The sequence below is a fragment of the Motacilla alba genome, chromosome 5 (genome assembly GCF_015832195.1).
Source record: "Motacilla alba alba isolate MOTALB_02 chromosome 5, Motacilla_alba_V1.0_pri, whole genome shotgun sequence".
Taxonomy (NCBI): domain Eukaryota; kingdom Metazoa; phylum Chordata; class Aves; order Passeriformes; family Motacillidae; genus Motacilla; species Motacilla alba.
Window position 1 is genome coordinate 42,166,551 of NC_052020.1, and position 12,272 is coordinate 42,178,822.

General features: G+C 41.9%; 1 protein-coding gene across 4 annotated transcripts in view; it reads right to left on the bottom strand.

Moving 5' to 3' along the window:
* The window catches only part of STON2 (stonin 2), a 70,148-nt gene that overhangs the window by 36,796 nt on the left and 21,080 nt on the right, over positions 1–12,272 (bottom strand). The window lies entirely within an intron of this gene.

The following is a 12,272-nucleotide window of genomic DNA, read 5'->3' on the forward strand; positions in this document are numbered from 1 at the left end:
GCTTTATTCTCACCTGCCACTCATTTCCATGGGACTGGGAGTTACATAGTTAAAATCATATTCTACTGAATCACTTGAGGAATGCTCAGAGTGACTTTCCTCAAGACCAGTAGTTACAGCAAGGGACATCATGACTCTACCTTGGCCAAGGGGATGAGTTGCAGAGCTACTAATTGTGTTCAGAACGTGAGAAGCCAAACAAAGGCTTTTCACATCTGAGGCATCACGGTTGATTTGTCCAGGTCATGGTCTGAATGGCTGATGGAGACAAATTCTCCAGGCCGGCAACATGCAGTTTAATGAAGACTTGTTCAGTCAGCCTTATTAGCAAGGAATTTTGCAGTGTCTAAAGAAGAGGGGTTGATATGCCTTCAATAGGACACAAAGGGTGCTAATTTCTCATCTCTGTTCCATTCTTTAAAATTCATAGCCAAGTTATAAAGTATGAGAAGCTGAGAGGAAAAATAAAACCATGCAGTTGATAAAGGCAGCCTTTGTATTCAAATTTCTGTGGGAGAAAACACAGAGTAGAAAACTATGTTGGAGGATCTTCACTCTTCCCATCATCTTACTTCATCACAGGAATTAAAAATTACTTTATGCTTATAGTGCTCAACAGTCCTGCCATTCCTCACAGAAGACAGAGATAGCACAAAAACATGCCATGGCCATAGTTCATTGCCTTAGTGAGTCTAACAGCTATTTTTTAACAGAAGTTGTATTTTCACCATTTTTACCATTTGTTCAGTGTTTTTTACAAGTGTTGACTAGGAAATTACTTTAAAGTAAACTGTACTGGCAAATGCAGCATACAATTTGGAGACTGCATATTCACCATAGCGTTTTCCTCTTTTTAAACATCTTCCCTTTTGGTTGCACATAGTCAATGCGGAAATGGACTTTATTAAACACATTGCAAAGCCAGCTCCACTTACATGAAAAAAATACAAAATACTGCATTTGCCAAAGTGAACTGGACTGAAGGCTTTTGAAACAAAAAAACCCTAAAGAAATATATAGGGAGTGTTAAGTTCTTAAACTTTTCAGGAAAGATAGTGAGGAATCTTTACCTCTTGATGATTATTAGGCAATTAGATTAAAAATGGCACAACAACATATTTTACACTTTCATTTCAGGTAGGTGACAGGCTCGGTGTGACTCTAGCAATTTGGCTGTATTATATGTCTATAGACTATTGCATGGGGATTCTGGGTGATTATGATGTTAAACATAGAGACCACTTGCCTCCAAAACTGGTTCAGCAACTTGAGTAGCATTTTCCCAATTTATGCCAATTTAAGCAAAGACTTCTATACTCAAACACTACTCATAGTGTTTGAGTTTAGAAAATAAAGCTTTTTTTTTTTTTTTGAGAGGTGGGGGAATGATTTAATGAATGAAGTTAGAAAAATGAAAATATCCACAAAATTTCCATCCATAAAATTGAGTTTTAAAGATAAGACACATTTTTTTAATGTGATGGTAGAAATCCAGGTATAAGAAATCCTACAGCACCAGACAAAGTAGAAAATGCCTAGGGAAACATTGCAACTTCAGATTCCTGTAAGGTGCAGAAATTATTGTCACTGATGGAATTTCAATGACACTGCAGGGGACTCCAGTAGCGCATTAGCTACTGCTAGAATTGGTATGTATTTTTTGAAAGACTATTATTACTTCACTACTTTGCAACAGTGCTACTTCAATTATCCAGTCATCAAAGAGAATTTTAAGTTTGGAAGTATATTATGAAGAAATTCTTCTGCATGCAGAAGGGCTTTCTGCCAAGCAAAGGGGAATGACAGTCCCTTTACTCATTTTCCCTTCCCTGCCAAAAGAGAATGCAGGATGCAGCAGGTCACCCACTAGAAACAAGGTGATGCCACCAGCATCAAAGCTTTTCAGCATTTAAATTATTTTAAATTGGAAAGAAATAGAAGTAGAGCAGCACCCAGAAGAGATGGGCAGGAAGACGGAAAATCCCATGGTGAAGAAAGGGCAAAGGGACTGTGTGGGTTAAAGAACATTTCTTAGAGCAATGGCTGCTGGGAGGCTCAAGAGCCACCTTGAAACTTTTCTCTAAAGCAGGAGATGGGCTGAAGCAGGGGGATTAAAGCTGTTCACTAAGAAATAACTGAAATGCAGAAAAAGTATAGCCTAGTCATCCATTCTTGTATTTTCTTCCCTGGAGGAAGATATGAAGAGGCACATGAGCTGGGTTTCCAGGTCTAGCAGGAGAAGCCTCCTGGGTCCTGGTCCCGTGCTGTTTGACTTGAGAATGATCCAGGAATTATCAGGTTATTCTCAAATGCCTTTGTTCCTTGAAGAGTGACTCTTCTCCCTGCCATCTGATGAAGGATGGGTTGATTTCTATTGACCTGCTTTTCCTTTTATCCAGTAGAAAAGGAGCTACTGGGTCTGGCAAAACCCTTCTTTCACACCAGTTTGTTCCATTAGTTCAGGTTTAGGTTGTTCAGACGCGCGAGGCAAACTGGTTTTGTTCTGTGGATGCAGCTGGACTGTCAATCTCAGCAGAGCACAGCTCACCCTTTTGCCCCAGCAGTCCCCCACCCTCTGGCAGACCTGGATCAGCTTGGCAGGAGGACAGAGGACAGGGCTAAAACCCCAGTCACCACTTTTTAACATCTGAGTCTCTTGGCAACTGAATCACCCAATGAAAGTAGATCGCACTCAAAACACCTTCTCTGCATTTCCCTAACTTGCTTGCCCTCTAATAGCCCCCATCATTGACAGCATCACCATTATGAGAACCCTCATGTCCATTGCCTCTGACTGCTGTTACTGAGATGCCATCTGTTGTTGATGCCTTTTCTACCAGAGCACTGACCTCTCTTAGCTAAGCTGCCTTGACCTTTATGGGAGCTCAGTTCATCTGATGCTGTCCATCTCTGGACACATACGTGACTAATCAGGAAATCAAGCGCTCTTCGTGATGTTTGAACTGTGCTGTGACACACAGACTGTTTCCTGCAAGCCTAGGACACAGAACAGCCAAAGGAGCTGAAGCTGAGTCCTGTAATTTCAAACCAAGCAGAGATCAAAAGCATACCTGCAGAGTTTGATCACATTGTGGGGAAGCTCTCATTACACTTGTTATATCTAAAGAATTTGCAGTGGCATTGATTTTAGCAGAGATGTATGGTGTTAGCAGGGCCCTGAGAACATACCCACGTTGTTAATCCATTGTCAATGTGTCTTCACTGCCTTTGCAGCCATGCTAAATCAAGGAAAACTGCTCATGCATAATACAATCTGTATTTATCTTAAGGCCAGATTTACCCTGAAAGTCTGAGGTCTACCATCAGCAAGGACAGATCTGTGTGTGCAACAATAAGCACACAGCTCTGCTGAAACCTCTTCAGCTAAGCATGTTTTCAAATACAGCCTTTGAAGCAGTGCAGTTTGGTGGCTTTACCAAGAAAAGCATAATCTACTCACTGAGACGAAGATGCAAGATGAAGACTGTGCAGTCCAATTACAGCATTTGCTGAAGAGACACACCAACACTCAAAGAAGGGGAACAATACACACGCAACTGCGTCAACAGAGAGAAATGCCTTTGTGTCTCTTCCTCCTTGGAGACAAAAACTCAAAAGATTTGCGGGGAATCCTGCAGGTCTCCCAGGATACACCATAGTTCGCACTAATAATGTGTTGCTGGAGGCAACCAAGCCTGAACAAACAAATCAGTCTGGGGGAGGAGGAGTGGTGGGTTCATGAAAGCAAAGCCACCAGGAAAACCCCCCTTACTTCTTTTATGTAAACTTTCCCACCCAGATCCTAATGCTGGCTGGCTGGTGAAGGGCCTGCTGCAGAGGAGGTGCAGTGAATCGCCCTGGGCCAGCCTCCTGTCTCATTCTGGAGCCAGCTGCCTGTGCTGGAGGCAGCGCTGTGCAGCCCCGAGGCACGGGGAGCGATGGAGCTGCTGCTGTGGCTGGGTGACAAATGCACTAACACCCTCCAGGTGTGTGCTCTGCCAGGAGCACCATGTGCCTCTCTGTACCCTCTCTGTGGCATGTGCTCCCATTCCACCCCAGCCCCTTCTGAAGACTCAAGCCTACCACCAAGCATGTAAGTGCAGGTGTAGCAGAGGCAGGACATAGCAAACACATATAACACTGACTATCAGTTTCAATATACTGCAAAGGTACTTGCCTGATGCACTGGCACAAAAGGAAATAACATCCTGGGATGTATCAAGGAGACAATTCCTAAAGATGGGAACTATTATCTTGATATCAGGCTGCGGTGACACATCAGTCTTGCAGTTTTGATCACCACATACCCGAAAGATTAATTCAAACAGCAATGTGAGCTGAGAAAAGCTTTCTTTTCACAGCATGAGGATGGAGAACCAGAATACTAAAGAGCTTGTCTCATTCAGTTTAGCAAATGAACACAGAGAGATAATTACCTTGTATAAATATATTAAACTGCTTACACTGGAGAGGGCAAAAAGCTATTTGAAAACAATATTGGCACAGGAACACATGCATAGGAAATGGTCATGAATACATTTACATCAGGGTCCTGGGAAATAGATTCCATTCCTATCTTAAGTGAATCATGTTTAAAGCTCTCTGAAATGTCTACATGTGAAAATACAGCAGCTTCAATAAACTAAAGAGACTAAAGTCTCCACTTAAATGGAATAATTTCTACAAAGCCTGTAATGGGCTTGAGAACACAGAGCTACAGGACATATGTTGGCAGGATCTCTAATCTCCTTTTAGGCACTAAATTAAATGGCTAGATTTGGAGAGGAGCACACTGAGCTGAAGCTGTTTAAAAATTTTTTTCAACTGTAACAAGAATAGTTGGGACATGAGAAACATGTTTTAGGTGCAAAACCCAGATCTAGATCTGGACTTCTTCACAAAAAGTACTGAGCACTCTTAATAGTTTTAAAAAACAGAGTCCTAAGTGATTAGTTCAAATCAGCGTCCATGAAATATACTGCAGTACCACAAGGATACTGACAAGTAAATTGGACTGGCATCCATGTGACAAAACCCAGAATCACAATTCTCATTCTTGCTAACCAAGATCAGAATGAAGAAATAGCATGAAGTCTCCTCTTCCTCTCATGTAATACACACAGTCATAATGCAAATACCAATTTATATAGGCAGAGGATTTTGGTCTCATCTGTCAAACATGAGGACAATTTAGATCAAATTGCTTCTAATAACAGATGAACATGGTCATTAAGATTCATGTCATATCTGTGCTCCAGTATTATATGGCATGATCAAGGCTAGATGAGGTGAAAACCAGAAATATTGAAGTAAAGACATTAATCAGCAGTTTCCCTAGATTACTGCCATCCAACTCTGCTAATTTCTGCCCTTGAAAGAACAGAAAGTTTTACATTTTGTCCCTAACACTGGGGCTAAATAAAAGAAAAAGGGAGGTAGAAGTCCTGATTAAAATGGACATTTATCTCAAGTTTCTAAGTGGGCACAAGAAAATAAGTTGTGAACATAGAAGCTGAAGGTTTTGCTTAAATTATTCTGTTCACTATTCATGTTTTTGACAAATCTGCTTCCTATTTTATCCCACACTGTTCTTTGAGGAGATGACTCTATAACTGATGCCCTATAGGTGTTCATCATCACTTTTCCAACTCCTGTGATGCGTAGTCCGTCTTTCTTAGGTTTTGGATGATATCACAGCAAGAGACAAGCAAGCAAATCCATACATTTGAGTACTGTGAAATTTCTCATTCTTATTTGCTGTCTGCTGCTGCTGCCAGCTTTTTCACTTGCTGTTTTACTCTGCCAGCTCCATTCAACCCCTTCATAATCAGACAGGAAATTCCACACAGAACTGGGATTTCTAATCAAGAGCACATGCAATGATTTACATCTCTTGTTAATTGGTACTACTGCTGAAGCCTTGCTTGCTTCTCTGCCATGTAGACTCAAGGGTGGAAAATGCCACTTCTCAGGTGGGTGACTCTGCCCTGCAGTGAATCCTGCTGTGGTTCTGGAGCTGCAGAACTGTGTTCCTTGGGGTGCAGCCAGTGCTGCAGGGCAGCAGCATGAAGCTGGGACAGTGCTTCTCCAGAGCTATTCTATGGCTACAGTGCCATTCCTGCCTCCTGTCAGCAGTACAGCAACATGCTGCCAGGAACTGAATGCAACAGGCGAGATGATGTCACTGAAAACTGCCACTGATGTTTTCCACTTTGAAAGAGCTGGATGTGTGTAAACAGATGTGGGGAGATATCTTGGTGTTCTTCGCTCCCAGCAGCTTTATCTTGGAAGCCACTTAGCATCCTGCAGAATTGGTCCAAATAAACCAAGCTGTTCCTCTGTGAACACAGCAATCACAGATAGCTGCTGCACTCAAGCATCCCATCTCCAATTAAGCTTTACACTGAAATGTCCTGTCCAGCGGCAAAACCTCCTGCTGAACTCCTCAGGCTTATCATATCAGCATGTGGCTTTCTGCATTAGAGACCAACTGGGGCCAACATAAACACTGTGGCTGAGGAATCACAGCCTTGCAAACAAATAAAGTACCACCTAGTCTGCCTCACTGAGACAAACTACAAAGCACCTACTCACATCTATTTTCTTAGGATAGCGCCTATATGAAGGCAGATCAGAAGGTCAGTACTGTGACTCGCCCTGGACTTCTCTCTGCTGTCTTTTCAGCTGATCTGTGTAAAAACATTGGTAAATAGGTATGAAAAGAGTGAACTACATCAAGAATACCATGTAGGCTCAGCATTTAGCTCTTCTATAATAAAGATAACTCTGCTACAAATCCACAGTTACTGTACCTTCCACTTCTGAATGGCCATGAGAAGAAAACTCAGCACCTGAACTAGGAGATGCTCATTTAGCTGTTTGCAGCACAGGGCCAATGACATGCACAAGATCAGAACTGATTCTATGCCAGCAAGCAGATAAGAAAACACTCAATTAAACAACAAAGTTATTTTATATATATACACACACACACACACACACATATATAAAGTTATAAAGTTTTTAATTGTAACATTTCCAAGCAGTAATGAAAATCAGACTTAGTGAAATGCTGTCACTTTCTCCTCTCACACTTTGCCGGCTCCTTGTCTTAGACTTGGTTTTCTTATAATGTGGAGGAGCAGGGAAGGCCTAATTAATTCACAGGGGTAAGCACCATAAGACTCAGCCTAGTAGACATTAGTAGGAGCAGACACTTCTGAGCTTTCTTTTAACTCCTTTCTTACTACAAGAGCAATGTTAAATCTTGTCTTCCTACACCCTGATATTTCTCATTGTTCCTGAAGAAAAAGCAAGAATCTGATAGTCCTACAGCAGCATCAACCACTCTTCTTTGTGATGCAAGGTAACAGAGAAGATAAATAATCAGTGTTATTTTCTGGGGTGTAGGGGAGGCAGATATTGGACCTTTTGAAGTTAGCAGACTACATTTACGCCCACAAGAGCTGGCAGAGCTCAGTTTGCTTTAAATGTTATCACTAGGACAGTCCTTTTTAAAAATGAAGTTTTGAAGGGATGGAAATGGCTGATCAGGGACTGAATTTGCTGCAGGTGATGTTAGTCAGAAAGATATTATGCAAATATTTGTTCAGGATATGGTAGTATTATAGAATGGCTTGGGTTGGAAGCAACTTTAAAAATCATCTTGTTTCAACCACCCTGCCTTGAGCAGGGACACCTTCCAGTAGACCAGCTTGCTCCAAGCCCCATCCAGCCTGGCACTGAACACTTCCAGGGATGGGGCATCCACAACTTCTCTGGGCAATCTCTTCCAGTGCCTCACCACCCTCACAGTAAAGAATTTCTTCCATATTGCCAGCTCGTGTTGAGGTTTTCATCCACCAACAGCCCCACACCTTTTTCCTCAGGGCTGTTCTCAATGCATTCCCTGCACAGCCTGCAGCTGTGCTGTGTATTGCAAACTGAAGGCTTTGGTGCAGAAATGACCAGGTGAGGTTCTTTGGCCTGAGACATGCAGGAGGCCAGACTGGACAATAATAATGACAACACAGTCCTCCTTTCTGGCCTTAAAGACTATGAATCAGATGACTGCACACAAAGATTATTTTGTAATTCTCTCTACAGAATAGATAGAAATAAACATTTACTTATTGTTGTACCTGTTCTTTCCTCATTCTAATACTTCCCCCATCCTCCTGGCAGATTTTCTGAGCCTTCCTTCCTGCCACAAGGCAGGTCTAAGATAGTGACTCTGGTCCACTACTTTTACCTGCAGTCTTCATCAAAGAGCAAGGCTGTCAATCTGTATGGTAAAAGCTATTCCTACTTCTAGGTCCAACTTGCACAACCAAGCTGCAGGCTTCCCCACTGCAAAACAGGGATGAGGACTCAACTCTGCTGCAGAGGTCATTGGGATTCTGCAGCCAGGAAGCCTTGAGGATGAGCTAATTCCCAGTACACAGGTCTGTCTCAGGATCACAGCACTTCTACTGTTAAGAATTATCTAGACCTAGCTTTCCAGATCTGTCCCACTAATTCAGTACTCTTCAAGAAGCTAAACATGCATGAGAAAAATCTGGGATGACAACAAGGATATAAAACTCCTGAATTGCTAGTTGGTATTGACATGAAAAATAAAGAACCCTGCCTCTGGTCCTGAATCTAGTTTGGAGTTGTTTAGGAGTATATTTTAGGTGCTATTTGTTCATGGCATTCTGGAGTCCCCTCCTCCTTAAAGCAAGGGTTGGATGTTCCTCTCTGCAAGCCTCTCCAGCTGGCTTTGGCAGGCTCTCATGCACAAGTTTTTCATGTGTCTGGGACACAGCACAAGCTGGTTAATAGGACAACACAGGACAACTGAAATGCAGTTCTGGATGGAAGGTGGCAATCATCAGCATGATGCAATCATCAGCATTCTCCCTCTTGCCATGGTAATTAACATGGAACAGAGCTTGTAGCCTGTTCATGGCATTCAGTGCAACCACATAGCACAGCTATATAACCTGTTCAAAGCTGCTTGTTTGAAACTCACTGAACACCATTCTTGCAGTCGTCATATCAGGATTCAGCATCTTGCTGGCTACAGTTACAGAAGAAATGTAACAGAAATACTGCAGAAAAGCATTAGGAAAAGGTTTGAAAAGTTATTACTTTCCCTCTATTACCTTCAAGAGATAGCTGGAGCTGAGCTTGTCAGAATTGCCATGTCCAAGTTTTGGAAGAGAAGCACCAGAACCCCATTAAATGATGTTGAAAATAACAACATTCTCAGAATTAATTTCTTGTGCTATTTATGAACTGTCTGGATTTTTGGAAGTTAGGGGTCACACATGCAACCTTCTATCTCCAAACATGCAGATGTTCTCAGAAAATAATAACATAGCAATTTCCTCAGTATCCCAGTAGTCCCAGAGATAGAAGAAAGTGCCAAAGAGAACAACTGGTCAGCAAATTGAACCATTAACATCAAACGTGGCATAGCTGCAGCTTTGCTAAGATACAAATCACAACAGGAACAACACAACTAGCCACAGTGCACCTAAAACTGCTATGAGGAAACTTATACCTACACATAGACACACACATAGCTTTATTATGTGATACAGAGGGATTCTATTATATATTCTATGAAGTTTATAATAGAATATAGTTTATGAGCTATGTAAATATATATATCTTCTTTATTATATACATACTGACTGTATATAACTATTTATATTTTGTATACAATAAAATTTCAATTTATATAGATTAAATTATTTTAAAGAAGAATGGTGACATGCAGAAATCTAAATCAAGCTGTGAGGTATTTGGGCACAACCTCAGAACAAATCCATAACCTCAGTTACAAGAAGGCCTCTCCCTTGCTCCTCTGTCTCACAGATATTTGGCCTTTTTTGAAAGCTGAGACCGGCATCTGCTACAGAAGGAACAAATACTTGTATTGTATCAGTAACAGAGATGTCCTGTGTTACTTATCTTGCAGAGCACAGCACAAAGGCCAAAAGTTCCTACTTCTTTTCATGCTCATTGATCCAAGCTGGGCGACGTGGCGAGGCATGGTAAGAACTCTGAGGCAAGGGCACTTCAGCAGCACCAAGCACAGCTTCACACACACTGTGAAACCCCAGCTGTTGCAAAGTTCTTGCTGTTATAACCACATAAACACATGCCCCTGGTAAATGGGCAGTCTGCTATCACCTGACCCGTATTTCTTGGCTAGCTGCTGCAAGCTAAAGAGTCCCATGTGCTGACAAAGATGAGGATAATATAAAAGGCTTCTTGGTGCCAGAGTTCAAATAAGCATAGGCAATGAAGTGCAGCATCTTTTAGCTGCACTTTGATAGAAAAGCAAATCTTTTCTAGCTCTGCTCATGCAACATTTACCTTCACCACTGTGAACACTGCTGCCTTTACAGGACATCAGTCTGCTCATCCCAACTCCATCAGTCAGGAGGTTTTCTGCAGTCCCCTGTAGCAAGGGTAAACTTTCAGGTTGCATCATTCAGGTCTCTCTCATCTTCCTCCAGACATCTTCCTAAGCCATATCTTGCATAAACACATGCATTATATAAGCTCAAGCCCATCAGTTTTACACTCAAATTTTGTGTCAGTTGTGAGAAAGTTAATTCCCAGCCAATTCTACCTGCTTAGAGCCTACCAGCCCTGGACACCAAGATGCACATTTTTATGGCTGGGAGTTGTCTCTGTGTATGCCTGCAGTCAGACCTACCTCAGGCTTTCATCTGCTCCCACACGAAACCCTGTGCCCTGAACTACCACAGGCAGCTGGTGTTTAAGCATTTTGCATGCAGGATAAATTCTAGACAAGTGGTGAAATTATGGAATAGAGTATCCTTTTATCCTGTTCAGGCAAAAAAAAAAAAATTAGGTGACTAGAATGAGTTTTTGTACTCGTCTTGCTAATAAGTATGTCAGTTTGTGACTGACCGAGATAAGAAAGTTGCACACAAAGCTTTTACTGAAGTATCAGCTTCACTTTGGGTCATATATAGGATATAATCCCATGTGTATGACGGGCATATACAGCAGCCCTTTTGTCTTTGACTTGCCTATACAATGTGAAGTTATATATGGACTGGGCAGCCCTCGTTCTCTTTGCACAGATGGAGACAGCCCCAGTGACAGCAGCCTATACTAAATCAACAAAATACCAATATCCAGCCCATACTCCAGCTTGCCTATTCTACCTTTCTACCAAAAAGTGGTTTCCAAACTCAGAGGTACAGGGAAGCAGAGTATTCCAAAATAAAAATGGTCAAACAGATTTGTGGTAACTTCATTATTTGAAAAGAGAAACAGCTCTACTTATCCAAAGTAACTACTACTCCACAAATCCTTTGTCTAAAGTGCTGAGCCAGCACTTACCATGCTGCTGTTTATAAATCTGCCTAGAAGTCTAACCCAGCTTCACTGAACCACCCAATAATACTCTTTGCAGGTGACGTACACATATGTTTCTTATGGAAGGGACATATGACCTCAGCGAGGCTTGGGAAGCCCATTCTCACAAAACAGATCTTATTTCCTACGTAGTTTTACATTCACCACCTGAGAGAAAACACATTAAATATCTCCCAGGTCTGAGCTATCACGACACCAGGGAATCAATTTTCATCACCAAACTGCGTAGCTACTGACCTTCCTCAGCTTGGGTTGAACAGCTTTTAACACAGTCCAGGTGCTTCCTCCTGGAGCTGTGTATTTTTTTCTGCGTCCTGACATCTCAGCTTTTTTATGCACTGTGAAAGATTTGTCATTCAGCAGTTCCCATTCTCCATGACATGACTGACACCACTGTGCTTTATTTCTCCCACTTCAGATTACCCAGAGTACAAGTGAGGAGCAAAGAGCTACAATGCCATGTAGCACATTTTTCCACAATCAGGATTGTGTCTGAATAGAGCCCTACAAGGTCATATATAATATCCATAAATGGTTAAAATCTGCTACTGAACCATCTTATGTCATGTCTTACACTCTCTCTGCATTTACTGTTCAATAACAGTGCAAAGCACTATGCAAAGAATGCCTCCAGCAAACTGGATCTGTGTCTTGGCACTCACTGGAACAGAGAGGAGCAAGCAGAAGTGGGCCTGCCTCAGCTGAATACACTGCTGAGAAAATTTCTGCATGGAAATTCAGCAAAGGCATCCAGCCTCTCCCACAACATACTAGTTCCTAGATCAGCTTAAGCTGACGTGGCATGTCAAAAGCAGAAATCCTCCAAGTCTGTCCACAGGTACATAGTTGCATTTGGCTCTAACTTC